At 46.5% G+C, this 24,802-nt stretch overlaps 1 protein-coding gene across 7 annotated transcripts in view; it reads right to left on the bottom strand.

Moving 5' to 3' along the window:
• slc29a1a (solute carrier family 29 member 1a) overlaps positions 1-24,802 on the bottom strand; it is a 71,557-nt gene that overhangs the window by 26,437 nt on the left and 20,318 nt on the right. The window contains exons 2-3 of one of the 7 annotated variants that reach the window (XM_055902719.1): positions 9,094-9,367; positions 2,625-2,830 (exon numbers count right to left, since the gene is read on the bottom strand). The exons of 1 other annotated variant lie outside the window; for it this stretch is intronic. The gene's annotated coding sequence lies outside the window, so the exon portion shown is untranslated. Of the gene's footprint in view, positions 1-2,624; positions 2,831-3,010; positions 6,484-9,093; positions 9,368-24,802 lie in introns of those variants that run through there. 5 more of the 7 variants (XM_055902721.1, XM_055902718.1, XM_055902723.1 and 2 more) reach the window with 5 other exon arrangements.

Here is a 24,802-nt window from a genome sequence, read left to right as displayed (position 1 = left end):
TTCCTTGGCTTAACCCAACGAGAGAAGGTCAGAAGTTTCCCTAAAATCTGTCTGGGTTTATACAGCTTCTATTGTACAGAAAGTTAATCATTTAATCAATTGATAGTGTCAGAATTTGATCACTTCCCAAGAAAAGTCACTTTTTTGTCTCCTCGACTATAGAAGTTTATAGATCAGCCTCTGAATGTCAAAGAAACGAAACAATAATATCCCCATATGCATCAGAGTCACATCTTTCCCGGGTATTTTACAGCTTGTTTCTAGCATTAGGTACTGTTTTTTTCTTATAAATCTTAAACTAACAAGGGGTAGGCCTGTGCTTTTGGATATGTAAATAGTGCACGGTGGGTGGAGGAATTGACTGACACATCTATGGATATAGCAGCCTATAGCCTAATTTCTTACATAGGAAGAAATAGGCTCCAACGCAAAGCCCTCTTGTTGTTAGTAAAGTCTCATTTAGATGAAGACGTTGAAATCGATTATGCCTACTCAAATATGCCTACCTGCAGCACAATGAGCTTTCCATTTCCGATTGACTGTGCTGCGGCTGCTGCTTCAAGTTTCGGCACCACAATATAAATTACTTGAATCTGGCTTATTGTGAGGTCAATAATTGATAAATACATCATGGGCAAGAAACATATTGTTTTTCATAAAAATCTATTATAGTTGTAGCAGGCTATCAAAGTTGACCTCCGGTCCTCCTCATATTCGCGCTCTCCTTCTCAAAATGGTAACCAGACAGGAATAGGTGAAGCGAGAGGTTTTACTCTCGCCAAAATCTGGCCAAAATAAGACCAATGTGTTTCTATGGGCATATTTTGGACCTAAGCCTTTGCCTGCCTTTCCACCTTTGGGGCAACGACTCCTATTGTTAGGACGAAGACATGAGCATTTCGTCATTTTATACAGATCTCTGTGTTAACATGATAGTTATACTTTATTCTACGGAGGGCCTTAGGGGTCATTGTGTCGAAAGAAAAACAGGCCAGGCTTATCAGTTCTCAGTTTTTTCATCCTTTCCCTCAATTTTTAAATTAAGTCCCTCAATATAAAAATACATACCCTCAGATCTCTCCTGCAGATTCGAACACACCCTTATCATGGATTGATCAGAGTTAATCGAGTTCTACTTCAATCTTGGTTGGAAATATAAAGATTTTCTTCATTATTTGAATATGTTATTGAGATAACCTCATTAATTTACAGATTTGACTTCCTTTTCAGAACCATGGCTGATATGGCTGACTTGATAAACGATGGTTCAAATGATAAGCTACTCCTGACTCCATGTGGATTTGTGTAGCCTCTCTCTAGGCCAATTAATTTTAAAATGATTTGAGGCAATGCATTTTTTATTAAAGGAATTTATTTTTGTATTAAGGGAACGAAGAAAAAGAAGGGAGGAAACGGATGAAGAATCTGACTACATCAAAATTACTACCAACTATAATTACAGGCAATAAAAAGTGCATGTAAACATTTGAGGCCGGTTTAAAATACTCACTTGGTCTCAAAATGCAGCATGATTGAAGGTTCAAAACTTACTTCACAATCGTATACCCCTTAGTACCCTACTGTGAAAGTATTCACCACCATCGCTCCTCAATTACTCACGCACAGCAAGTCACAAGGCTGACTTGTGATTTACAATTCAAACCATACAGTAGTTCAAATCAAGTTAGAGAGAGATAACGCCAGAGCACATCCAATAGGAGTTAGGCTCTTACGAGGAAGGTATAGTCTGAAGACATACACCTGACTGGTATTATGTGAACCTTCAGCTTGCCCTGCTTGGTCATGGGTCAGCAGCAGTCATCACTCCCAACACTTGTTGTCAAAACACAATCTTGAGTTGATTTTAGAAATGTTCTCGATCGACTGCCGACAACCGAATTGAAAGACTTGGTGAAAGAAAAAACATAATTCCATAAGTTTGGGGGAGATTTATCATAAGAACAAATACTCTGAAAGTGTGTGGGAACTTTTCCAATTCCATGTCTGTTTTGTCATCTCAAAACTCAACAATCTACTTTGTTAATAGTAACAAAGTGTCCTGGGTGAGGTTGGATATTGAAGGTGCTAAAACTGACTTTACAACGTGGAGCTGAATTTCAGAATCAAGCTAATAGCATTTCCATAGCACATCAGGTATTACATTCAAGAGAAATGTGCTGAAGACAAACAAGGGAAATATGCATGTATCAGGTATGAAGGTAAGACCCAGATGCAGACAACGTCGAATTAACAATGGTTTAATAATCCAAAGGTGAGGCAAAGGTACAGGTCGGCAGGCAGGCTCAGGGGCAGGCAGAGTGGTCAGGCAGGCGGGCTCAGTCAGGACAGGCAAGGGTCAAAACCAGGAAGGTGAGAAAAGAGAGACTGGGAAAAGCAGGAACTGAGAACAAAAACACAGGTTGACTTGGCAAACAAGACAAATTGGCAACAGACAAACAGAATACAGGTATAAATACACAGGGGATAATGGGGAAGGTGGGCGACACCTGGAGAGGGGTGGAGACCATCACAAAGACAGGTGAAACAGATCAGGGTGTGACAGTACCCCCCCCCCCCCCCTGCCCCCCCTGGGGCACCACCTGGTGTCCTACTTGGGTGCATACCTGGTTGACCGGGGTGCTGGCGGGGGAAGTCGGCGATGAGGGCTGGGTCCAGGATGTCTCTAGCGGGGACCCAGCACCTCTCCTCCGGGCCATAACCCTCCCAGTCAACCAGTTACTGAAATCCCCTGCCACATGGTCGAACACTCCGGAGGCGTCTCACCGTGTACACCGGATGGCCATCGATGACACGGGGAGGAGGGGTGGGCCTGGAAACAGAAGACAAAGGGCTGTGAGACACAGGCCTAATCCTAGACACATGGAAAGTAGGATGAATACGGAGGGTACGGGGTAACAAAAGATGAACAGCAGTGGGGCTAATGACTCTTGAGATGGGGAACGGGCCAATGAAACGGGGGTAAAGTTTACGGGATTCTACCATACCATACCCTCTGGCCGAGCCGATAGCGTGGAGCAGGGGTCCGGTGGTGATCCACTTGTCGCCTATACCTGGAAGTGGTCTTCAACAGAGCGATCCGGGCTCTCTTCCAGGTACGGCGACAGCGGAGGATGAATATCTGGGAAGAGGGATATCTGACTTCCTCCTCTTGCTCGGGGAAGAGCGGAGGCTGATATCCCAAGGACCACTCGAAGGGCGAGAGACGCGTGGCAGAGCAAGGAAGGGTGTTGCAGGCGTACTCAACCCATACCAGTTGCTGACTCCAGGTGGTAGGGCTGATGGAGACTAGGCAGCGAAGTCTCGTCTCTAAGTCCTGGTTGGCTTGTTCCAACTGCCCATTGGACTGGGGGTGAAATCCGGAGGACAGGCTGGCCGACGACCCAATGAGTGCACAGAACGCCTTCCAGAACTGGGACGAGAACTGCGAAGCCCGGTCGGACACCATGTCCACCGGGAGTCTGTGGAACCGGAAGACGTGCTGCACATTAAGCTCGTCCGTCTCCTTGGCCGAGTGTAGTTTGGGGAGAAGAATGAAGTGGGTCGACCACAGTCATGATGGCAGTCTTGTCCTCAGACGGGGGGAGAACCGTGACAAAATCCAGGGATATATGGGACCAGGGACGGTGAGGGACAGGCAGTCGTTGGAGAAGACCAGCCGGAGCTTGCCGAGGAGTCTTGTTCTGTGCGCAGACAGCGACAAATACGGCAACATCTGGAACCATAGTAGGCCACCAAAAGCGTGTCGCACTAAGGCCAGGGTCTGACGAGAGCCTGGGTGACAGGCAAGCCTGGAGGAATGGGCCCACTCCAGGACCGCAGAGTCGACAGCGTCAGACAAACATCTGGTTATCTGGGCCCCCCCAGGGTTCGGCTGGGACCGTTACGCCTCCCGTACCTGTTTCCCTGTTTCCCAGTTGAGTGCCGTCGCCAGGCACAAGGTGGGAAGGATGGTCTCGGGCTCCGAGGTGATAACCGCGGGGTTATAGTGATGAGACAGAGCATCCGGCTTGACGTTCTTGGAACCAAGCCGGTAGGAGAGGGAAAAGTTGAACCGGGTAAACAGCATGGCCCATCTCGCTTGCCTGGAGTTGAGGCTCTTGGAGGTGTGGAGATACTCCAGGTTTTTGTGGTCGGTCCACACAATGAACGGATGTTCCGCCCCTTCTAGCCAATGCCTCCATTCCTCCAACGCCATCTTCACCGCGAGAAGCTCCCGATTCCCCACATCGTAGTTCCTCTCCGTGGCTTTGAGGCGGTGAGGGAAGAAGGTGCAGGGATGCAGCTTAAGATCCAGGGCAGAACGTTGGGACAGGACAGCCCCCACTCCAACATCCGAAGCGTCGGCCTCCACCACGAACTGACGGGATGGGTCAGGATGAACCAGGGTAGCAGCAGTGGTGAAGCGGTGTTTAAGGTCCCGGAACGCCCGGTCAGCAGCAGAAAACCACGTGAACGTAACCTTGGTAGAAGTGAGTGCAGACAGGGGGGAGGCCAGGGTGCTGTAACCCCGGATAATGCTGCAATAAAAGTTGGCGAACCCCAGGAAGCGTTGCAGCTGCACCCTGGACGTAGGCTGAGGCCAATCCACCACCGCTTTCACCTTCTCGGGATCGATCTGGACACTCCCAGCAGAGATGATGTAGCCCAGAAAGGGAATGATGGAGCGATGGAACTCACACTTTTCCACCTTAAAAAACAACTGATTCTCCAGAAGGCGCTGGAGAACATGTCAGATGTGGAGCACGTGCTCTTGGGGGGAGCGGGGGAAGACGAGGATGTCATCCATGTAGACAAAGACGAACCGGTTCAACATGTCGTGGACAACATCCTTCACCAAAGCCTGGAACACGGCAGGGGCGTTGGCGAGGCCAAAGGGCATGACCAGATATTCGTAGTGGCCGCTTTGAAGGTCTTCCACTCATCCCCCTCTCGTATTCGCACCAGGTGGTAGGCGTTTCGTAGATCCAGCTTGGAGAAAACTGTGGCCCCCTGGAGCGGCTCGAAGGCCAAGGAAATGAATAGTAGCGGATAACGGTTCTTCACAGTAATGCCATTGAGGCACCCGTAGACCAGTTGATGAGGGGATTGATTCCCTGACACACGTAGGTTGATAGGAGTGGTGTTATGGATGACCCTTTATATAGAGCGCCCAGAGTCAATGAGGACACGGAGAGATTTGGACTGGTTTCCCCACAGCAGAATGACATGAAAAGGGGTGCGAGTAAGGGAATCAGAAAAGTTCTCCATTTGGCCCACCAGAGTAATCGCTCCGACCGGTGAGCCTGGTCTTTTACCAGGCAAGAGGACATAAAATGACCAACAGTCCCGCAATACAGACAGCTCCTTGTGTTGATCCTGTGTTGCCATTCCGCTGGTGATAGCTCAGCCCTGCCTAGTTGCATAGGCTCGGGAAACAGTGCCTCGGACGTCTTTGGTGACTCTCAAGGAAGGTCGGGATACCTCGGGTGCTCTCGGCAACGGGACCGTTGGGGACTTCCGGGATGATGCGGAGGCGAGGTGGAATCCCTGGACATGCGAGCAAAATCAAATCCTCTCCATCCGTTGTTCCCGCAATCTCCGAGACCCCATGCAGGAACATGTCGAACAGTGCTTCCTGGTTCCACGCACACTCCGCTGCCAACGTGCAGAAATCCACCGCATAGTCGGCCACTCTGTGGGCGTTCTGCCGGAGCTGGATTAGCTTTCGGGAAGCTTTTCTCCTGGAGAACGGGGCATTAAAAACCTTCCTCACCTCTCCCACGAACCCCTCCAGACTCACACACATGGCCGGTAGTTGTTCTCATACGGCGGTAGCCCAGGTGAGAGCCCGCCCAGACATCAGCGTGATGAGGTAGGCTATCTTGGCGCAATCTGAGGGGAAGGAGGGAGGGCACACTGAGCTAAAAACGCAGACAGGCGCTCGGCTCTCCATTAAAGCGTTCCAGGGGATGTAAAACAGGGCTCCCGGGAAGGTGGAGCGACGCTGCTAACTGCCGAGTTACTGAGGGGCGGTGGGGTTACCACCTTGGCAGGCTGCCCCCCAGACAACCCATGGAATTGCTCTAGCAGCATGTCCAACGCCCGGTCATGGCGCTCAGCCAACGTTTCTGTAACGGCTTTCGTCGGTGGAAGGAGAGGACCAAAGCGCAGCGTGGTTAGTGTTCATCTTAATTTAATAATAATCAAAAAACAGAACACTTCAAATACAAAACAACAAAAGTGAAAACCGAAACAGTTCTAACTGGTGCAGACACACAAAGACTGAAGACAACCACCCACAAAACACAATAGAACACAGGCTACCTAAATATGGTTCCCAATCAGAGACATTGACTAACACCTGCCTCTGATTGAGAACCATATCAGGCCAAACGAGAAACCCCACATAGAAACAGAAAACATAGATAATACCCACCCAACTCACGCCCTGACCAACCTAAAACAAAAGACAAAACAAAGGAACTAAGGTCAGAACGTGACAGTACCCCCCCCCCCCCCCCCCCCCCCCCGCCCAAGGTGCGGACTCCGGCAGCAAAATCTGAACCTATAGGGGAGGGTCTGGGTGGGCATCTGTCCGTGGTGGCGGCTCTGGCGCTGGACGTGGACCCCACTCCACAATAGTCTTAGTCCGCTTCTGTGGCCTCCTAGGAACGGCGACCCTCGCCGCCGACCCTGGCCTGGGAACCCTAATAGTGGGCCCACAGGACTGAGGGACACCTCTGGACTGAAGGACGCCTCTGGACTGAAGGACGCCTCTGGACTGAAGTACGCCTCTGGACTGAAAAACCTCGTCCAGGCTGAGAGGCAGCTCAGGACTGAGGGGTAGCTCAGGACTGAGAGGTAGCTCCGGACTGAGGAGCAACTCCGGACTGAGGGCAACTCCAGGCTGAAGGACAGCTCCGGACTGAGGGGCATCTCCGGACTGAAAGGCATCTCCGGACTGAAAGGCATCTCCGGACTGAGGGGCAGCTCCGGACTGGGGGCAGCTCAGGACTGAGGGGTAGCTGAGGGGTAGCTCAGTACTGAAAAGCAGCTACGGACTGAGGGACAGCTCCGGACTGAGGGGCAGCTCCTGACTGAGGGGCAGCTCCGGACTGAGGGGCAGCTCCGGACTGAGGGGCAGCTCCGGACTGAAGGGCAGCTCCTGACTGGCGGGCGGCTCTGGCGGCTCCTGACTGGCGGGCGGCTCTGGCGGCTCCTGACTGGCGGGCGGCTCTGGCGGCTCCTGACTGGCGGGCGGCTCTGGCGGCTCCTGACTGGCGGGCGGCTCTGGCGGCTCCTGACTGGCGGGCGGCTCTGGCGGCTCCTGACTGGCGGGCGGCTCTGGCGGCTCCTGACTGATGGACGGCTCTCGCGGCTCCTGACTGACGGACGGCTCTAGCGGCTCAGGACAGACGGGCGGCTCTGATGGTGCAGGACAGACGGGCGGCTCAGACGGCACTGGATAGACGGGCGGCTCAGGCGGCACTGGACAGACGGGCTGCTCAGGCGGCGCTGGACAGACGGGCAGCTCAGGCGGCGCTGGACAGACGGGCAGCTCAGGCGGCGCTGGACAGACGGGCAGCTCAGGCGGCGCTGGACAGACGGGCAACTCAGGCGGCGCTGGACAGACGGGCAGCTCAGGCGGCGCTGGACAGACGGGAAGCTCAGGCGGCGCTGGACAGACGGGAAGCTCAGGCGGCGCTGGACAGACGGGGAGCTCAGGCCTGCTGAGGCGCACAGTAGGCCTGGTGCGTGGTGCCGGAACTGGTGGTACCGGGCTGGGAACACGCACCTCAGGGCGAGTGCGGGGAGCAGGAACAGGGCATACTGGACTCTGGAGGCGCACAGTAGGCCTGGTGTGTAGTGCCGGAAGTGTTGGTACCGGACTGGGAACACGCACCTCTGGGCGAGTGCGGGGAGCAGGAACAGGGCATACTGGACTCTGGAGGCGCACAGTAGGCCTGGTGCGTGGTGCCGGAACTGGTGGTACCGGACTGGAAACACGCACCTCTGGGCGAGTGCGGGGAGCAGGAACAGAACACCCCGGGTTGTGAAGGTACTCTGGAGACCTGGAGTGTATAGCCGGCATCAATTGTTCCGGAACTTTAACACATGTTTCAGGATGAGTACTAGGAACTGACACAGGTGGCATCAGACAGCTAACACGCTCCTCAGGGCGAATGCTGTGCATACTACGCCAAACCAACAGCTCTCTCTCTTCACTCTCCTCCAATTTTATCAACAACTCCTCGAATGTCTCATAATCTCCCCTCCATTCACTCTCCTCCAATCTGTCCAATAACTCCTCAACATTCTCAGACTCACACCTCAACTTCGCCGACTGCTCTGGTTCCATCCTCGGCTCCTTACGGTAAGCACAGGAAGTTGGCTCAGGTCTGACTTCTGACTCTGCCACACTCCCCGTGTCCCCCCCCCCAATACATTTTTGGGGCTGCCTCTCGGGCTTCCAGACGCGCTAGCTCCTCATAATGCCGCCTCTCGGCTTTCGCTGCCTCCAGCTCTGCCTTGGGGCAGCGATATTCACCCGGCTGTGCCCATGGTCCCTTGCCGTCTAATATTTCCTCCCAAGTCCATCTCTCCAGGTATCGTCGCCTCTCCTGCTGCTGCTGCCTGTTAACACGCTGCTTGGTCCTTTTGTGGTGGGTGGTTCTGTAACGGCTTTCGTCGGTGGAAGGAGAGGACCAAAGCGCAGTGTGGTTAGTGTTCATCTTAATTTAATAATAATCAAAAAACAGAACACTTCAAATACAAAACAACAAAAGTGAAAACCGAAACAGTTCTAACTGGTGCAGACACACAAAGACTGAAAACAACCACCCACAAAACACAATAGAACACAGGCTACCTAAATATGGTTCCCAATCAGAGACAATGACTAACACCTGCCTTTGATTGAGAACCATATCAGGCCAAACGAGAAACCCCACATAGTAACAGAAAACATAGATAATACCCACCCAACTCACGCCCTGACCAACCTAAAACAAAAGACAAAACAAAGTAACTAAGGTCAGAATGTGACAGTTTCGACCCCCTCAATAAGACCACGAAGCAATTCCTCGTGCCTACCAATGGAGGCTCCTTGGGAGGAGATGGCTTGCGCAGCTGGCCTGGGTCTGCTGGGTCAGTCATGGCCAGTTCGTACTATCAGGTATGAAGGTAAGACCCAGATGCAGACAACGTCGAATTAACAATGGTTTAATAGCCCAGAGGTGGGGCAAAGGTACAGGTCGACAGGCAGGCTCAGGGTCAGGCATAGTGGTCAGGCAGGCGGGCTCAGAGTCAGGACAGGCAAGCGTCAAACCCAGGAGGGCGAGAAAAGAGAGACTGAGAAAAGCAGGACCTGAGAACAAAAACACTGGTTGACTTGACAAACAAGACGAACTGGCAACAGACAAACAGAGAACACAGGTATAAATACACAGGGGGTAATGGGGAAGATGGGCAACACCTGGAGGGGGGTGGAGACAGTCACAAAGACAGGTGAAACAGATCAGGGTGTCAGCATGATTGCAGAGCCTGACAGTTGAAATGAAACAAGAATGGACATTAACTCATTTGGCCAAGCACTCTATGTGGCAGCTACTTCATCTGAGTGTGTGTAAAATGAGTAATCTGTAAAACGAGTAAAGAGCCTCCACAGTGGGGGAGATGCAGAGATCAGTGAAACACTCGTGAGGGCCAAACCCCTGCAGATGTATTTACTATGTCCACATCTACAGTCAGAAAGTATTTACACCCCTTGATTCATTCCACATTTGTTGTGTTACAGCCTGAATTCAATGCATTCAGTTGATTTTTTTCTCACCCACACACAATACCCCATAATGACAAAGTGAAAACATATTTTTAGAAATGTTGCATATTTCTTTAAAATTAAATACAGAAATATCATATTTACTACATAAGTATTCACACCCCTGAGTCAATACTTTGTGGAAGCACCTTTGGTAGTGATTACAGCTGTGAATCTTTCTGGGTGTGTCTCTAAAAGCTTTGCACACCTGGATTGTACAGTATTCTTTTTTAAATTCTTCAAGTTCTGACAAGTTGGTTGTTGATCATTGTTAAACAGAAATGTTCAAGTCTTCCCATAGATTTTTAAGCCGATTTAAGTCAAAACTGTAACTAGGCCATTCACTGTCTGTTTAGTAAGCAACTCTAGCGTAGATTTGGCCTTGTTTTTTAGGTTATTGTCCTGCTGAAAGGTGAATTAATCTCCCAGTGTCTGGTCAGAGTGATCCAGGTTTTCCTCTAGGATTTTACCTGTGCTTAGCTCTATTCTTATCGTGAAAAACTCCCTAGTCCTTTTCGATTACAAGCATACCCATAACATGATGCAGCCACCACTATGCTTGAAAATATGAAGAGTGGTACTCAATAATGTGTCGTATTGGATTTACTTTATTGCCTTATTGCAAACAGGACGCATGTTTTGGAATATTTGAATTATGTATAGACTTCCTTCTTTTTACTCTGTCATTTAGGTTAGTATTGTTAGTATTATCACAGCCATTAAACTCTGTAACTGTTTTAAAGTCCCCATTGGCCTCATGGTGAAATCCCTGAGCGGTTTCCTTCCACTCCGGCAACTGAATTAGGAAGGATGCCTGTATCTTTGTGGTGACTGGGTATATTGATACACCATCCAAAGTGTGACTCATAACTTGCTCAAATGGGAGATATTCAATGTTAGTATTTTTGTTTTTTTTACCCATCTACCAATATGGGCCCTTCTTTGCGAGGCATTGGAAAACCTCCCTGGTCTTTGTAGTTGAATCTGTGTTTGAAATTCACTGCTTGACTGAGGGACCTTACAGATAATTGTATGTTTGGGGTACAGAGATGGGATAGGCCTAGTCATTCAAAAATAATGTTAAACACTTATTGCACACAAAGTGAGTTCATGCAACTTATTATGTGACTTGTTAAGCACATTTTTACTCCTGAACTTATTTAGTCATGCCGTACCAAAGGGGTTGAAAGCATATTGACTCAAGACAGTTCAGCTTTTCATTTTTAATTCATTTGTAAACATTTGTAAAAACATATTTCCACGTTGCCATTACGGGTATTGTGTGTAGGCCAGTGACACAACATCTACATTGAATCTATTTTAAATTCAGGCTGTAACACAACAAAATGTAGAATAAGTCAAGTGGTGTGAATACTTCCTGAAGGCACTGTAGCTTTGTGTCTAATTGTAGCGCTCTGTGAGCCCTTTTCTTCGGACAACACCATAAAGCATTGCTCTGAGTGTGGTTTTCCAAATGCTCTTTAGATTGTCTGCTGTGGCTGTTGAATGGAAATAGTATGTTTGAATGGAATTGTCTGAAGCGTTGTTTATGTTCGGCTTTGACAGTATTCTACTGGATATGCCGAGTGTGAGACTGTTGTTTACTCTTATGGTACAAATGCTTTCACCCACACCCTGTCTAGTCTAAAATAAGGCTGCTGTGGTTTGGACAGAGACCATCGCAGGAGTTGTAATCTGGCAGCTTCCCCTCAAAACACCCCAGATCCCTAACCCACAAAGGAACTGGGCTAGCTGCTGAGGAAGGTCCAAAACCTGTCCTCTAATGCAGTGTTTTCCAACTCCAGTCCTCTAGTACCGCCAAATGTACATATTTTTGTTGTGGCCCGGACAAGCACACCTGATTCAACTTGTCAACTAATCATCAAGCCCTTGACAAGTTGAATCAGGTGTTTTTGTCTGGGGCTACAACAACAATGTGTGCTGTTCGGGGTACTGGAGGACCGGAGTTGGGAAACACTAGATGTCCCGACGCCATATAATACTTTAAAGAAGTAGACCTGATTATATTTCTGAAACAAGCTCAAAACAAAGATGCGTATATCGTCATAATTGGCTCTAGATCTCCAACCTCGGCCACATTGTTTTATTTGGCTTTCTCCAGGATGGAAAACTCACTCAGCACACAGAACAGGACAGCACTGACTGTGTTTTTCCAGGGCCGGAGTATGGGGGAAAATGGGCAGGGTGAGACCTGTGGTGGTTGTCTTTATTTGTATTGCTTGTCCTTCTTACTTCCATTTCTCCCACTACTAGACCAGTCAACCAACTTTATTCCGGTTAGTAACATGATCTTAATATCAGATGTGCAATTAGTTTAACATTTTCCATGTGTTACAGTATCATGACATGATAAGATGTCTACTTGCTCAAATTGGTTTGAATTCTGTCTACCCAGACAGAATAGTAACGACAGGCAATAATATACAAATACAAACACAAACATACAGTCAATGCCTATTCTAGAACTTCCTGTTGAGTTTGTGGCACAACAACCAAAGAAAGAAAAAACCCATTCACAAAAGGAGTGAAAGTGGTGTCTCTGACAACATACTGAGATTTAAGACTGAGAGGACAGAAACAAAGTCCTTGGGAAAGCCTTTTTAACTCTAAAGGAGTTGATAGAGCCCTGAACCCCATGCAGGATTAGAGTTTTTTGCAGGGAATAAAACACTGTAACTCTGTGGATTTACCTCTGAACTGCTACGGTGTAGAGTGTAAAGGAAGACAACAGAGGTCTCAGTTGGGCAAATCCGACTGATGTTTTTCATAGCGTTCTTCTAAAATCCACAGCTATGTGGGATGTGGCAGTGGCTGCTACACATTAATAGACTATATGTAATTTATTTAATCAAGGCTCGAAGGAAACTATTGAAAGTCTGATAAACATCCAATCTGAAACAGATTCATTCACAGACCTGAATAATTTGACCAAGATGTGTTCCTTATGTTTTGTTTTGCAAATTTGAAAGTACATCTACAACAGCTGTATCAAAATCCCAGAAGAGCTGTGTTGTGTAACTGCACATTCTGTTTAGCTTTTGGGGAATCAGTGGGGGGAGTTGATTTGTGCCTGAAGGCATGTTGGTATCTGTGTGTGCCCTGTGCGTGACATACCTGGCAGAGGAATGGAGCTTCGGAAAGAACTCAATTCATTATGACATGGACACTGCTGAAATCACTTCAACATATGCTGGGGAAGGAAATCTGAACACCCGCCATCTCAATTTAGGTCCTTAATGATATAGTTACCTATCAAGCTCTGTATGTATGGGATCTAGTGTAGATCCTTCTTCCCCCTTTGAACCCTATTATTCGAGCACAAGACAAAAGGTCAACATTCTCAACCCTCGAAGGGCTGTACATCCTGTTACCTTGTCCAGAAGTCATTACACAATTGTTCTCTTCCCATCATCACCTAAACCGATACCAAAGAAAACAAGAGTGAGTTGCCAAGCACAGTCCTACCAACCCATTAGCCCTGATTGTTAGTGACCTTTTTCTAATTGTTTGCATGGGTCCTGGAAGGCACCTGCTGAAGCCATCAAGACGGCAGACAGCAGACACACACCGGTGGTGCAGTAGACTGAATAAAAGGCTTATCGGTCCACTCCGCTTCACGTCCATATGTCATGGAGAGGGTTCAGGGTCCTTTAGGTTCACTCCTAAAATGATATACTATTACCTATCATCGACTGGACCCCCACAGGAATCACATAACATTGCTCCATACCCATACCCATACATTTAATCATACAGGGTGAAACAATCCCCATATCCTCTTCCTGTAGCTGTTGAATGGAATCTAGAAGACTGGCTCTGTGTTCTGATTACGTTTCCGTATCTGGGTGAGCAAACAATTACATGAACCGAGAGGAATCTGTGGCCTGAGGTGACCTAAAGTGTAAGTTAAAATAACTAAATAAACTAAATAGACCAATAGCAGTTTAAAACATGTTGTCCAGCCTGTGTGATCCACAAGGCTCACACTGGATTTTCAGCTGATAAAGCGGATATCATGACAGGATGTTTTTAATCTATTAGTCTGAAGGTCAACTCACTCATCTCTTACAGGAATCCTGTCATTCTGAAAGGCACGGTTAAAGCCATCTGACAGCCTGTCATATAAACTCTCTCCATATGTCAACATAGAATGTATGCCCCAATAATTTAGTGTAAAACATTTGTCATGGTATTTCACATGCCTTGACACCACTCAGGGAAAAGGCCATAGTCAGTGAACCTTGAGTGTGCAAATCAATGTGAGATGAAACAGGTTCAGGTTCCACTTGGCTCTGAACATGTCAGTGGCATCACTAGTTGTCATTTATGGGCAAAGGAACCATGCTGCAGTCATGTCTGTCTGAATTTCCCTCATGCACTATATTTCCAGAAGTTCAGTGGGGATGTTGTGAGAGTGGACGCAGGTTTGAGTAATACTCAGCCACAGAAATTCCAAAACAACATACATTTTACATTTTAGCAATTTAGCAGACACTCTTATCCAGAGTGACTTACAGATAGCTTGGTAGGACAACCACATACTACAGTCGTAGTAACTTAAATACATTTTTCCTTATACAACATACACCAGAAGAGGGGTGGGCGTCAGACTGATCCAAACCATCCTCCTCTTTTCTGCCAAAACAGCAGGGCTGCGCCATGATGGTGTCCACAATGACCATTAGATTGGATGTTCCACAAAATGGGTGCCTTTTGCGTCCCTTTGATATATTAAGTCGAAATTGTGCCCCAATGTTACATTTTAAAAGCCTGTTATATTAAATGACGTTCCTCTTTAATATAGACCACATGGACAATTCAATAAATCAGATGTTTTCATATGAATAAAGGCTTGCTAAAGTGCAAAATTCTGCAAATATTATGGATCCCGCTGTCAACCCTGATTTCAACCCACTTAATCCAAACATTTAAAAGGAATAGTTTCACCATATTAAAACAATCGTTCAGTTCACGTAAATTATTTGTTTAAGATTCATTTGTCAACCCTGTTACATCAACTCTTACTTTATTTGGCACTTAATCAATCAATAAAATGTATTTATAAAGCCCCTTGTCACGACTCCGACCGAAGGTGGCTCCTCTTCCTGTTCGGGCGGCGCTTGGCGGTCGTCGTCACCGGTCTACTAGCTGCCACCGATCCCTTTATCCCTTTTCTGTTGTTTTTGTCTTATTGGTTACACCTGTTTCTTGTTTAGGTTTTAGTTGGGCTATTTAAAATAGGGGGGCGCAGTTCTCACTTTGTAAAACATCGTTCCCAAATTAAACTGCCTCGTACTCAATTCTTGCTCGTACAATATGCATATTATTATTACTATTGGATAGAAAACACTCTCTAGTTTCTAAAACCGTTTGAATTATATCTGTGAGTAAAACAGAACTCATTTTGCAGCAAACTTCCTATCAGGAAGTGAGAAATCTGAAATCGAGGGCTCTGTTCCAGGGTCAGTTTATTAATTTGCATGGAATCTATGGGTCTACATGCACTGCATACGCCTTCCCCTAGATGTCAGTAGGCAGTGAGAATTGGAATGGGGTGTCTAGCTAGATCTGAGGCCGAACAAGAGCTCTTGGAACCGTGGGTGTAGTCTTTTCACCGTTCGTCATGGCGCGTGACAGACCTCAGGATTGCGTTCTGAAAAGCTTTCGTTATAGGCATTAGATATATCCGGCTCTGATTTTATTCGATATATGTGTTAAAAACATCATAATGTAGTTATTTTAAACCGAGTTATATCAGTTTATATCAGTATATTGCGATTTTCGGTATTTTCTTTGTGCTGCGTTCTGGGGATTTGGAAACTTATGTGCCACATGGCTAACGTTTGCTGCTTGACGACATTCTACAACCGAGCAACGATTATTCTGGACAAAGGACAACTTGTACAAGATTCTGATGGAAGCTCATCAAATAGTAAGAAGTATTTATGATGTTAATTCGTATTTCTGTCGAAAATGTTTTGACTAATATTCCGCCATTAATTTCGGTATAATGTATAACGTAAGCTGTATGTCGTAGTAACGTTAATTTTAAAAATCTAACACAGCGGTTGCATTAAGAACTAGTGTATCTTTAATTTGCTGTCCAACCTGTATTTTTTAGTCAAGTTTATGATTTGTTATTGATTAGATTAGGTGCCTCTCCAAGATTTCTCCCGACATTTTGTTTGCAGTTTGGCTACTATTCACATTGTAAAACCAAGATTTGTGCCGCTAAATATGCACATTTTCGAACAAACCATATATGTATTGTGTAATATGATGTTATAGGACTGTCATCTGATGGAGTTTGAGAAGGTTAGTGAAAAAATTAATATCTTTTGCTGGTTTATTCGCTATCGCTAACGTTATGTTGAATGAATGGGGCTGCGTGGTAGGCTATTGTAGTAAGCTAATATAATGCTATATTGTGTTTTCGCTGTAAAAAAATCTGAAATATTGGCTGGATTCACAAGATGTTTGTCTTTCGTTTGCTGTACACCGTGTATTTTTCATAAATGTTTTATGATGAGTATTTAGGTATGTCACGTTGGTTTCTGTAGTTATTCTAGCTGCTTTGGTGAGAGTTGTGATGGTGGCTGCAATGGTAAACTATGATTTATACCTGAAATATGCACATTTTTCTAACAAAACATATGCTATACAATAAATCTGTTATAAGACTGTCATCTGATGAAGTTGTTTCTTGGTTAGTGACTATTTATATCTTTATTTGGTCGAATTTGTGATAGCTACCTATGCAGTAAAAAAATGGTGAAAAAAAAAAGTTGGGTCTTTTGCTATCGTGGTTAGCTAATAGAAATACATATTGTGTCTTCCCTGTAAAACATTTTAAAAATCAGAAATGATGGCTGGATTCACAAGATGTGTATCTTTCATCTGGTGTCTTGGACTTGTGATTTCATGATATTTAGATGCTAGTATTTACTTGTGGCGCTATGCTAGGCTATGCTAATCAGCTTTTTTACTGATGAGGGTGCTCTCAGTCCGGGACGTGACTTCTGGGAAGTGCAGCCCGCACAAAGAGCAGGCCGGCATACCAAGGCGGGCTTATTTTTCCTCTGTTCATGTTTGTGGTTGTGCGATTTCCTTTGTTTTTTCCTCCGGACTGGTTGGGTCCTGGTTTTGGGCCGGTCTTGTTATTTGTTATTTTCAATCCTTTGTAGACGAGATTCTCAGGGACCTGCACGGGCAGGGTGTGGTGGTGTATATTGATGATATCCTGATCTATTCCGCCACACGCACCGCGCATGTGTCTCTGGTGCGCAAGGTGCTTGGTCGACTGCTGGAGCATGACCTATACGTTAAGGCTGAGAAATGTGTGTTCTCCAAACGAGCCGGCTCCTTCCTGGGTTATCGCATTTCCACCTCGGGGGTGGTGATGGAGTGTGACCACGTTAAGGCCATACGTAATTGGCCGACTCCGACCACGGTAAAGGAGATGCAGCAGTTTTTAGGGTTTGCCAATTACTACCGGAGGTTTATCCGGGGTTTTGGCCAGGTGGTGGCTCCCATTACCTCACTGCTGAAAGGGGGGCCGGCACGTTTACGGTAGAGGCGGACAGAGCTTTCAATCGTTTGAAGGCGCTGTTTACTGATGCTCCCGTGTTGGCACATCCGGACCCCTCTTTGATGTTCATAGTGGAGGTGGACGTGTCCGAGGCTGGGGTTGGAGCTGTGGTATTACAGCGCTCGGGCACGCCACCGAAGCTCCGCCCCTGCGCTTTCTTTTCGAAGAAGCTCTGTCCGGCGGAGCGAAACTATGATGTGGGAGACCGGGAGTTGTTAGCTGTGGTAAAAGCCCTGAAGGTGTGGAGACACTGGCTTGAGGGGGCCAAGCACCCTTTCCTCATCTGGACTGACCACCGTAATCTGGAGTATATCCGAGCAGCGAGGTGACTGAATCCTCGTCAGGCAAGGTGGGCCATGTTTTTCACCAGATTTAGGTTTACTATCTCGTATAGACCAGGTTCCCTCAACACGAAGGCCGACGCACTGTCTCGTCTCTATGACACAGAGGATCGGCCCATCGATCCTACTCCTATCCTTCCAGCTTCAAGGCTGGTGGCACCGGTGGTATGGGAGGTGGACGCAGACATTGAGCGGGCGTTACGGTTGGAACCTGCGCCTCCACAATGTCCTACAGGTCTTAAGTATGTGCTGCTTGGTATCCATGATCAATTGATTCGGAGGGCTCACACGCTACGCTCTTCGGGTCATCCTGGTGTGGCGAGGACAGTGCGGGGTCTTCAGGGGAAGTACTGGTGGCCCACCTTAGTTAGGGACGTGAGGTTCTATGTCTCTTCCTGTTCGGTGTGCGCTCAGAGTAAGGCTCCTAGGCACCTGCCTAGAGGGAAGTTACAGCCCCTCCCCGTTCCACAACGGCCGTGGTCTCATCTGTCGGTGGACTTTCTGACCGATCTTCCCCCATCTCAGGGGAACACCACGATCCTGGTCGTTGTCGATCGGTTTTCTAAGTCCTGCCGTCTCCTCCCGTTGCCCGGTCTCCCTATGGCCCTACAGACTGCGGAGGCCCTATTTACCCACGTCTTCCGGCACTACGGGATGCCTGAGGACATCGTTTCTGATCGGGGTCCCCAGTTCACGTCCCGAGTGTGGAGGGCGTTTATGGAGCGTCTGGGGGTCTCGTTCAGCCTGACCTCGGGTTATCACCCCGAGAGTAATGGGCAGGTGGAGAGAGTGAACCAGGAGGTGGGTAGGTTTCTGCGGTTATATTGCCAGGACAGGCCAGGAGAATGGGCGAGGTACGTCCATGGGCGGAGGTGACTCAGAACACACTCCGCCACTCCTCCACGAACATGTCACCATTTCAATGCGTGTTGGGCTACCAGCCGGTCCTGGCACCGTGGCATCAGAGTTAGACCGAGGCTCCTGCGGTGGAGGAGTGGGTGCAGCGCTCTAAGGAGACCTGGAGGGCCGTCCAGGAATCCCTCAAGCAAGCTGGTGGACGGCAAAAGAGGAGCGCTGACCGCCACCGCAGTGAGGCCCCCGTGTTCGCACCGGGGGACAGGGTCTGGCTCTCGACCCGAAACCTGCCCCTCCGCCTGCCTTGACGGAAGCTGGGGCCGCAGTGTGTGGGGCCATTTAAAGTCCGGAGGAGGATAAAAGAGGTGTGTTATAGATTACAACTCCCTTCTTATTATCGTATTAACCCCTCGTTTCATGTGTCTCTCCTCAGGCCGGTGGTAGCTGGTCCTCTGCAGGAAGGTGAGGTGTACGTCGGGAACATTGAGGGGTCCCCGGCGTACACAGTACGTGCTGTTCTGGACTCTAGACGCCGGGTGATGGGCCTGCAGTACCTCGTGGACTGGGACGGGTACGGTCCGGAGGAGAGGTGCTGGGTACCGGTGGGGGACATCTTGGATCCGTCACTGTTGAGGAATTTCCATCGCCTCCATCCGGATCGCCCTGCGCCTCGCCCTCCGGGTCGCCCTCGAGGCCGGTGTCGGCGCGCTGCGGGAGCCGCACGTCACGACTCCCACCGAAGGTGGCACCTCTTCCTGCCACCGATCCCTTTTTCCCTTTTCTGTTGTTTTTGTCTTATTGGTTACACCTGTTTCTTGTTTAGTTTTGAGTTGGGCTATTTAAGCCGGTATGCCCGCCTGCTCTTTGTGCGGGCTTATTTTTCCTGTTCATGTTTGTGGTTGTGCGATTTCCTTTGTTTTTTCCTCCGTACTGGTTGGGTCCTGGTTTTGGGCTGGTCTTGTTATTTGCGTCTGGTGTTTTGGCGTGACCATTTTCCCCTGCGCCGGAATAAAACATTGTTCTTTACCCTCTGCTTCCTGCGCCTGACTCCGCACCCGCTACGCATAGATTGCATGACACGCCTTTTACATTAATCCGATGTCACAAAGTGCTAAACAGAAACCCAGCCTAAAACCCCAAACAGCAAGCAATGCTATAGTCATTTTTCTAATTTAACCTCTTGAGATGGAAAACATGGTTTTTATGAATTTGAACATGTGCTCTTTATGACAGAAAGTTCATATTTTGTGAATTATTAATTATTTTTTTTCCAAGTTAGACTTCTCAAAAGACACCACATTGGTGTAACGACCCAGACAATAACGACCCATTTTGTAACCTAATATGTCACTTCATCAATACAGCTTGAAAGCCTTCACTGTGTGTATGACCATGCCAAGAATTTATTGCACAAACTCAGAACATTCACTTGTTTTCCTGAAACTGGCTAAAACGACAAAGGGGAGGTCCAAATTAGGGTTGAATATTTTCCCTGTATTTTACAATTGTTCCACCCCGAGACTAAATCCCTCTTCTCCCCAGTAACCCGGTATATCCTGCCAAAACCGGAAGTGTCATTCTAAAGCATATAAATATCTGGATTTGATTAGATCTATGATCTGCAAGAAAATTCGATCCTGCTACCTGAGCCTGATGAGCCATACATTAAAGACTTTTTATGAGCCCTACATTAAAGACTTTTTATGATCCCAAGCCCAAAACAGCCCAAATGATCTTCACGAAGATCGAATGGTTATGGGTGGGATTAAAAAACGACTATGGTCAACCGTCATCACACGTTCTCTCTTCTTTCAAACTCCCTGTGAGTTCTATTGGCTGCTGTATGTAACATTCAGCAAACAAGAGATTGCATCGATCGTCCAATAGTCTATTAGTATAAGAAACAATATAAAAAAACAATTCCAGCAAGCTAATCTAGTCTAGCTTTTCCTGGGACTCCAAGAGCTAAGGAGCGTTTTTTAAGGAGAGAGGCCAGCAGAGCGCAGGTGTGTAATACGCAAGAGACAGAGGCTATAAGTTAGAAGCTTATGCATTACCCATCATTCATGAACTAAATTTAAGGCTAGTAGGCCTACTGCATACAATGTATTACCTGAAAGAGGTAGGCTAGGATATACAGTTGAAGTCAGAAGTTTAAATACACCTTAGCCAAATACATTTAAACTCCGTTTTTCACAATTACTGACATTTAATCCTAGTAAAAATCCCATGTCTTAGGTCAGTTATGATCACTACTTTATTTTAAGAATGTGAAATGTCAGAATAATAGTAGCGAGATTGATTTATTTCAGCTTTTATTTTTTTCATCGCATTCCCAGTGGGTCAGAAGTTTACATACACTCAATTAGTATTTGGTAGCATTGCCTTTAAATTGTTTAACTGGGTCGAACGTTTCGGGTAGCCTTCCACAAGCTTCCCACAATAAGTTGGGTGAATTTTGGCCCATTCCTACTGACAGAGCTGATGTAACCGAGTCAGGTTTGTAGGCCTCCTTGCTCGCACACGCTTTTTCAGTTCTGCCCACAAATTCTCTATAGGATTGAGGTCAGGGCTTTGGGATGGCCACTCCAATACCTTGGCTTTGTTGAACTTAAGCCATTTTGCCACAACTTTGGAAGTATGCTTGGGGTCGTTGTCCATTTGGAAGACCAAGCTTTAACTTCCTGAATGATGTCTTGAGATGTTGCTTCAATATATCCACATAATTTTCCTGCCTCATGATGCCATCTATTTTGTGAAGAGCACCAGTCCCTCCTGAATCAAAGCACTCCCACAACATGATGCTGCCACCCCCGTGCTTCACGGTTGGGATGATGTTCTTCGGCTTGCAAGCCTCCCCCTTTTTCCTCCAAACATAGCGATGGTCATTATGGCCAAACAATTATATTTTTGTTTCATCAGACCAGACATTTCTCCAAAAAGTACGATCTTTGTCCCCATGTGCAGTTGCAAACCGTAGTCTGGCTTTTTTTATGGCAGTTTTGGAGCAGTGGCTTCTTCCTTGCTGAGCGGCCTTTCAGGTTATGTCAATATAGGACTCGTTTTACTGTAGAAATAGATACTTTTTGTACCTGTTTCTTCCAGCATCTTCACAAGGTCCTTTGATGTTGTTCTGGGATTGATTTGCACTTTTTGCACCAAAGTACGTTCATCTCCAGGAGACAGAACACGTCTCCTTCCTGAGCGGTATGAAGGTTGCGTGGTCCCATGGTGTTTATACTTGCGTACTATTGTTTGATTTCCCATGATGTCAAGCAAAGAGACACTGAGTTTGAAGGTAGGCCTTGAAATACATCCACAGGTACACCTCCAATTGACTCAAATGATGTCAATTAGCCTATCAGAAGCTTCTAAAGCCATGACATAATTTTCTGTAATTTTCCAAGCTGTTTAAAGGCACAGTCAACTTACTGTATGTAAACTTCTGACCCACTGGAATTGTGATACAGTGAATTATAAGTGAAATAATCTGTCTGTAAACAATTGTTGGAAAAATTACTTGTGTCGTGCACAAAGTAGATGTCCTTACCGACTTCCCAAAACTATAGTTTGTTCACAAGAAATTTGTGGAGTGGTTGAAAAATTAGTTTTAATGACTTCCACTGTATATAAACAGTATATATACACTGAGTGTACTGAGTGTTCCTAATACTGAGTTGCACCCACTTTTGCCCTCAGAACAGCCTCAATTCAAGGGGGCATGGACTCAACAAGATGTCGAAAGCATTCCACTGGGATGCTGGCCCATGTTGACGCTTCCCACAGTTGTATCAAGTTGACTAAATGTCCTTTGGGTGGTGGACCATTCTTGATACCAGTGGCGGTCGCTGACGTTTAAGGTGCCAATTATATATTTTTTGTATGGCATTATTTCTATTACAGTATATTGGATGACCGTCATTCATATTGCATTCACCCAGTTCAATGTAACATTGATATGTTTAGGCTACTATATGATACTCAAATTTTCCCTGTACCCATCATGAGGTTGCTACAACCTAGCCAATGAATGAAGGTTTACAACGTAGGTGCACAGGTCGAGCAAAAAAATGTTGTAATCAAGGTGGCAGACAGTGACACATTCAATACTGCCTTGCACAATTCAATACACATTCAATACTGCCTGCTTGGCAGGGTTGGTCCTGCAAAGCCAAAGCCCCCTAAAGGGAGAGCATAATAAACAAGGAAATTCTCAAAGCTGCTAATGAGAACCTTGATGACTTTGTACCTAGCCGGTGGGGATTCCGGTGGGGTGCCCCCACCCAGGCAGTGGCAGTGCTGGCAACACTAGCTGCAGTAACCCATGGGGAGGGGGTCACACTCGGACATTCAGAGAGGGGGTATATTATTGTGGCCCTGGTGGCACGAAACCAATCGGACTGCATGGAGATGCTTGGGAACATGGTCAAAATGGATGACCGTATTGTGGGTGTTTCAGGAAGAAGGTGTACATTTGACCTCCATCATCTAGGATGCGACAATGGTAAATAAATCTCTACATTTATGCTCATTTTTTGCGCAGTCTTGCAGGCCTTCTCATGCAGCTGCAACTGCAAGTACATTTGTAAATCATGACCCATCTTGAGTTGGGCTCTGGGATGGTGCAATTGTTGAGAGGGTGAGCTTATGGTTGTGTGGGGGTAAGGGCTGAATGTGTGTGGGTGTATGTGTGTATCCCACAACTGTTGCGAAGGAAGAAGTAAAAGATGTTAGGGACTATAGAGGATGATTCACAGCAATATGTAATAAAAATCGAGGTGAGGGCGATGGAAATGCATTTGGCAATGGATCTGCTTCGGTTCGGTGGATGGTGCTGTGTGCGCTTTTCGAAGGATGGATCCCAGTCGGTCCGGGGCTGTGCGATGCGGGGGGTCGGGGGTGGTCTGCCGGGCATTGGGATGACAACCCAACTCGAGATGGGGGCTTTTGGCGGGTGGAATAGTGGGGACCAATTGGAGGTTTGCTTAGTGGAGATGCAAATGTCATGGTACAACTATATAGACTCTCAATCATTATGTTACTTTTTAATAGGACGTTTACAAACATATATTTTGATAAAAATAATTGAAAGGTGTGTCTCATTATGGTAAGTGGTGAAATAAGTATAGCCAGTTACAATTGTAATGGCTTAGCAGATAATAAGAAAAGACAATCAGTATTTACCTGGCTAAAAGAGAAGGATTATAATATCTACTGTTTACAGGAAACCCATTCAACAGTTTTAGATGAAGTTTTGTGGAAAAAGAACTGGGGGGGCGAAATATATTTCTCCCATGGGCAAAGAAATTCAAAAGGGGTGATGGTTTTAATTAATAATAACTTTGATCCAAATGTGCAACTTGTCCAAACAGATCCTCAAGGTAGATGGATTATTTTAAATATGTTATTGGACAATAAACATATATGGCTTATTAACCTATACGGTCCGAATAATGATGATCCAAGCTTCTTTGACAATATATATAAGAATGTATCAACTCTACAAGCAACACTAGACTCTATTATTATAGTGGGAGATTTTAATACGGTCTTAAATACCTCTATGGACCGGAAAGGAAATCACACTACAAACTATCACCCTCAGGCACTTAAGGAAATCAGGAATGTCATGGATATATTGGAATTAGTGGATATATGGAGACTTAAATACCCTGACCTAGTGAGATATACATGGCGGAGGCTTAATCAAGCTAGTCGCCTTGACTACTTTCTTATATCATTCTCTCTGGCACCAAAAGTTAAAAAGTGTTTGATAGGGGACAGAATGCGGTCGGACAATCACATAATTGGCATATATATTACTCTTACAGAATTTCCACGTGGGCGAGGATATTGGAAATTTAATCAAAGCCTACTAGATGATAAATTGTTTAGAACTAGGACAGAAGAATTTATAACTGACTTTTTTAGACATAACATAGGTACAGCAGATCCCCATATTGTATGGGACACTTTTAAGTGTGCCTTTAGAGGCCATGCAATTCAGTACTCATCTATAAAACAAAAGCAATTTCGATCAAAAGAGTCCATATTAACAAAGGAAATTGAAGGACTAACAGTACAGTTAGATAACAATAAAAACGGTACCATAGAGGCACAGAATAAGTTAGAGGAAAAACAAAAAGAAATGGAGGAACTTATTCAAGAAAGATCCAG

The sequence above is a fragment of the Salvelinus fontinalis genome, chromosome 37, assembly GCF_029448725.1.
Source record: "Salvelinus fontinalis isolate EN_2023a chromosome 37, ASM2944872v1, whole genome shotgun sequence".
Classification (NCBI taxonomy): Eukaryota; Metazoa; Chordata; class Actinopteri; order Salmoniformes; family Salmonidae; genus Salvelinus; species Salvelinus fontinalis.
The sequence above is the reverse complement of the archived record's forward strand: the minus strand, read 5'-3'. Positions and strand labels throughout refer to the sequence as shown.